Raw genomic sequence first — 5398 nt, 5'->3', positions numbered from 1 at the left:
TTCTAATTCTCTTAGTTTTATGAAAAACGGGAAGGGATCCTAGTTGGATTAGATCGCTTGTTTCATCTGGAATTTAATTTTTTTAAATTGAGTTTTTTGCCCCCTTTCCTAGATATGAAATTAGGATTTAGTATGAATTTTCTGTTGCCACACTTTTTGGCAGCGACTGGATAGGTATTCAGGGAAATGGTTAAGTGTTAATTTCTAGGCAAAATATATTTCAGAATTTTAAAGGTATATTACCTTTATTTCGAGAGATTTCCTTATTACAATTGTTAAATTGAAATTAGATTTTGAATAAAACAAAAGTTTGAGAATTAACCCTAGAATCCACGACTGGGGTCGATTTCGACCCCAGGCGAACTTTGAACTACGCTCCTGAGCTAGCGAGTGACATTATCGACTCAGGACCTGAACCATAATTCATTTCAACTTTCTAAAAGTAGGGTTATGTCGGGCGCAGCGTTAGTTGTTCGCTAGCAGTGAAGTAGCACAGTCGTAAAGCGGGCGTGGGGTCGATATCGACCCCAGTCGTGACTTGCCGTTTGAGTTTCGTCACGGTAAGCTAATTTTATTTTTTCGCTAGAATCAATATATATCATGTATTATTACGTAATCTGAGCATAAATAGTCATAAATATTATTTAAGACGAAATATCACACAATTTAGTCGGTAAAAATCCCGTTGCCTAAGAAGATTGACATTTCGCAGAAAATGGCTGGGCGATATAATGTTTCATTTTTTTCATATTTTTTACTATTTTGTATCAAATAAAAATGAAATAATACTTAAAATACAATTTTTTATGGTTTTTTCATCGACTTTTTCCGTATTTCAACTTTGCGAATTTCTTCATCTTTATAGTCCCAAATAAATATACTTTTTGAACAGAACATAGCGATGACAATTTTTTTCTAATAGTCTAATGTGTCCTCTTTAAAACCCCGTTTGAAATTTTAAAATCGGTTGATTACAAAAAAAGATACAAATTTTTGTTTAAAAAAAGAGGTTTTTGCTGATTTTCTGCGTTTTTCAGTCTTTAAATGGATTTTTCACTAACTAAACTTGAGTAAAATTAAATTTACCGTATACCATTCTCTTCGTTATTAAAAAACGAAGAAATTCATGTAGGTTTAAAGGCCCTTTATTTCTGTAGGACCGGTTTTACGATCAAATAAAGCGTGGGGTCGATATTGCCCCCAGTCATGGATTAGAAGGTCAAAAAAATGTATCATGGATTCTAGGGTTAAATATCGTTAATGAAACTAAACCGAGGTTGAGTGATAAAGAGCGATAAGGTTTGAAAAACCTTAAGCTTAAAAAGAGCACCGTGACATTTTTTCACGCCTATTTATACTCAAGTAGAGAGAACCCCACGCGTGTGCTTCTCTACTTAGTGGAGGTAGAAGGTCTTGTCTCTGTAATTCTATGCCTGTAAAGCCCGCGGCTTGGCAACAGCGTCGCCTGGTACCATCAGAAATCGGATAAATAATCAATATATTGCTCTACTGATAATTACATTCCTGGCTACCGAAAGATTCTAAATTTTGTCCGCTCGTAACAATATTCCAAAGAGCTTTAATTAAAAATTTACACACTAAATTCGTTTTACTAGGAGTCTCTCATGGCGACGATGTATTCTACGTATTAAATACTCCCTGGGTAAACCCAACAACAACGCAAAAGGACCGTGATATGCAGAAACAGTTAATTGACTTTTGGGTATTGTTTGCCACAGAAGGGTAAGCATGAAATACTGGCATACGACACATGAAATTGAAGGTAAAATCACATAACACAAATACTAATTCTTCACATTTTTTCAGAATTCCAAAAGTAGCCAATGTGGAATGGCCAAAATTAGATTCTTTAAAGAAAGAACTTCATTATTTACATATAGCTAGTCCTGATCAAATTAACATGGACAGCACTGTTAATCTTGGAGAGAAAGAATTCTGGAATTCGATTAATTTCAACGAGAATATATTGAAGCACAAAACTCGAATTAATAAAGAAGAGCTTTAAATAGTATTAAAACAAAATATCAACGTTTTTTTCTAAACTAGAGAGATTTAACTTAGGATAAGACTTAAATTTAATATTTGCTCAGTTTTATACATTATTATATCAAATTGAAATTGTTTATTATCTTCGACAACAATTAACAACCAATGTAATGAAACGACTTTATAACGTTTCGACCCTTAGGATTGGGTCCTTATCAAGTAATCTGATAACAAACAATTCGAATAACAATAATGATTTGGTCAACGTGATAAAATAAATTGTCAAAGATATAAAAAGCGTTAAAAATCAATTCTTTGTCCCGACTTACACATCTGGTGTTTATGGAAATTTTAAGGACGTTCACCGGCAAAATCGTTTTCTTAGAAATTTTCATAAACTTTCAGTATATGTTTAATTAAACGCGTTTTATACGTAGGCGTTTTATTCAATGCCCCTTGCGGTACTAAAATTTGAGATATTTAGCTTCAAATTTCCGATTTTTAACACGGGATCCCTATGTTGAGCTCTCTCGACACGGACATTTTAATGAATAATGAGTACAGTTTTCTTAGAATTTTTTTGAAAAAATAGTATAAGATGCCTCATATTATTAGTAACGTGTGACAATAAAGTTCGATATAGCAAGCGGTATTTATTTTTGAGAAATAGTCGTCTAAAGAACACTATCGGACGTAATTTTCGTCTGCTCGGAGGCAGGGAGAGGGAGAGATCACTGCGAGACTTGGCAACGTTGCTACCGCTGCGACATATAGGTTAAGTAAAGAACGTCAAGATCTTATGGGCAACGTTATTTAAATCAAGTTATTTAATCTTTTTTCTTTATGATTCATTATTATTTACTTTTAGAATGCTCAATAAACAAGTAGGACGTACTCATTTATGATTGGTATTGGAGAAATGGAAACGGAACAAAAATTTGCCAGATCGAGTAAAGCTGCGCGGCTAGACGAGTTTCAGACTTTTGCGCACGAAAGTAGTTGTCAACCATATCATTACTCCGTGCGTCTGAGTTGAGCACAACTGCCACCGGAGAACGTCCTTAACAGAAAAATTCACAAGTTTACCACTGATAAACAAACTGATAAGCGAGGTTTGAAAGCGTATTTAAACCTCGGAATTAAAACAGAGACAATGAAATTGGTTCTTTACATATAATAAGTCGGTGATGACCATATGGAAACATCCTATCTGTAGAGTGTGACCACCGCGAAGAGGCGCTATCATTAACGAGCACCGGAGAATTTCAGATACCATCACGGAACGACGACACGCGCGCGCTCACATGCCGAGCTAAAAGATGTACTGTACAACAGTATATCTCTTATTTTTTCTAGCGAAAAACTTGTGAATTTTTCTTCAAATTTTAAATGCAAGAAACAGATCCCATTGAATGCCATCTATCGGATACTTTGAGATGCATTATTCTGATCTGATCATATATAATCTTATATGATTATATAAGTTCATATATGATTATATTATTTTCAGTTTAAATTATAAAGCATGTCTGCAAAATAATACAATTAATATATTTATTTATAAGAACTATAATAAATATGTATTATAATGTATAACAGTTATTTTCACGAATTATTGAAGGTAATTTTACTGTTTACGAAAATATTTAATAAAATTAATGTCAATTAAAAAAAATTAAGTATCTTATGCAAATCTCTCTCTCTCTCTCTCTCTTTCTCTCTCTCTCTCTCTCTCTCTCTCTCTCTCTCTCTGTGAGATTCGGTCATTTATTTCCCAAAAAATTAGAAAAATTAGAAAAATTAGAAAAATTAGAAAAACCGGTTTCAAAAAAACCGGTGACAAAAAACTATACACATAGTGGCACTCCCCGGAAAATTCTACCCCTATTTCATATACTTTTGCTAGAAATTTGATCTATAATTATTTGAGATTTGGCCAATTATTTCCCAAAAAACCCCTACTTTATGTACAATTCTTTGAGATTCGGTCATTCGGAACCGGTTTCCAAAAAAATCGGTAACAAAAAATAGTACACTTTATAGCTCCCCGGGAAATTCTACCCCTACATCATACATAATTCTTTGAAATTCAATCAATTATTTCCCGAAAAATTGGAAAAATTAAAAAACCGGCATCCAAAAAGATCGGTAACAAAAAATTATACATTTTATAGCACTCCCCGGAAAATTCTACCCCTGTTTGATCTATAATTCTTTGAGATTCAGTCAATTATTTCCCGAAAAGCTAGAAAAATTAGAAAAAACGGTTTCCAGGAAATCGGTAACAAAAAACTATACACATAATGGCACTCCCCGGAAAATTCTACCCCATTTTATATACTTTTGGTAAAAATTCGGTTTAGGTGTTTGGGCTGGGCGTTGATGAGTGAGTGAGTGACTCAGTCAGTCAGAACATCTTCCTTTATATATAGACTAGCTGGTTACCCGGGCTTCGCCCCGGAGGACATATGTAATCAGACACGCAAATAGTCTCTCTCTCTCTCTCTCTCTCTCTCTCTCTAAATACAATTCTTTAAAATTCGATTAATTATTTCCCGAAAATTCGTCAAACTTCTGATACCGCTTTCCAAAAAAAATCGATAACAAAAAATTATATACTTGATAGCACTCCCCAGGAAATTCAACCCCTACTTTATGTACAATTCTTTGAGATTTGGTCATTCGGAACCGGTTTTTAAAAAAATCGGTAATAAAAAATAATACACTTTATAGCACTCCCCGGGAAATTCTATCCCTACTTCATGTATAATTCTTTGACATTTAATCAATTACTTCCCGAAAAATTGAAAGATTTAAAAAAACCGGTTTCCAAAAAGATCGGTAACAAAAACTGTACACATTATGGCGCTCGCCGTAAAATTCTACTTCTACTTTATATACAATTCTTTCAGATTCGGTCAATTAATTCCCGAAAGATTGAAAAAATTTCGATACCGGCTTCCAAAAGATCCGTAACGAAAAATTATACACTTCATAGCACTTCCCGGAAAATTCTACCCCTGTTTGATCTACAATTCTTTGAAATTCGGTGAATTATTTTCCGAAAAATTAGAAAAACCGGTTTCCAGAAAATCGGTAACAAAAAACTATACACATAGTGGCACTCCCCGAAAAATTCTACCCCTATTTCATATACTTTTGGTAAAAATTCGGTTCAGGGGTTTGGGCTGGGCGTTGATGAGTCAGTCAGTCAGTCAGTCAGTCAGAACAATCGTGAAAAAAACACATTTTACCCCTTTTCACCTCCTTAGGGGTGGAATTTCTAAAAATCCTTTCTTAGTGGATGCTTACGTCATGAGAGGAATACACCCTCCAAATTTCAAGTCTCTAGGTTCAGGGGTTTGGCCTGGGCGTTGATGAGTCAGTCAGT

General features: G+C 34.2%; 1 pseudogene; it reads left to right on the top strand.

Moving 5' to 3' along the window:
• Window positions 1-2304, top strand: part of LOC112465017 — a 3181-nt pseudogene extending 877 nt beyond the window's left edge.
• The last annotated feature ends 3094 nt before the right edge of the window (window positions 2305-5398 follow it).

This window comes from Temnothorax curvispinosus, unplaced genomic scaffold (genome assembly GCF_003070985.1).
Source record: "Temnothorax curvispinosus isolate PA1 unplaced genomic scaffold, ASM307098v1 QBEX01014801.1, whole genome shotgun sequence".
NCBI lineage: Eukaryota > Metazoa > Arthropoda > Insecta > Hymenoptera > Formicidae > Temnothorax > Temnothorax curvispinosus.
Note: the sequence above shows the minus strand (reverse complement) of the source record. Positions and strands in the feature narration are given on the sequence as shown.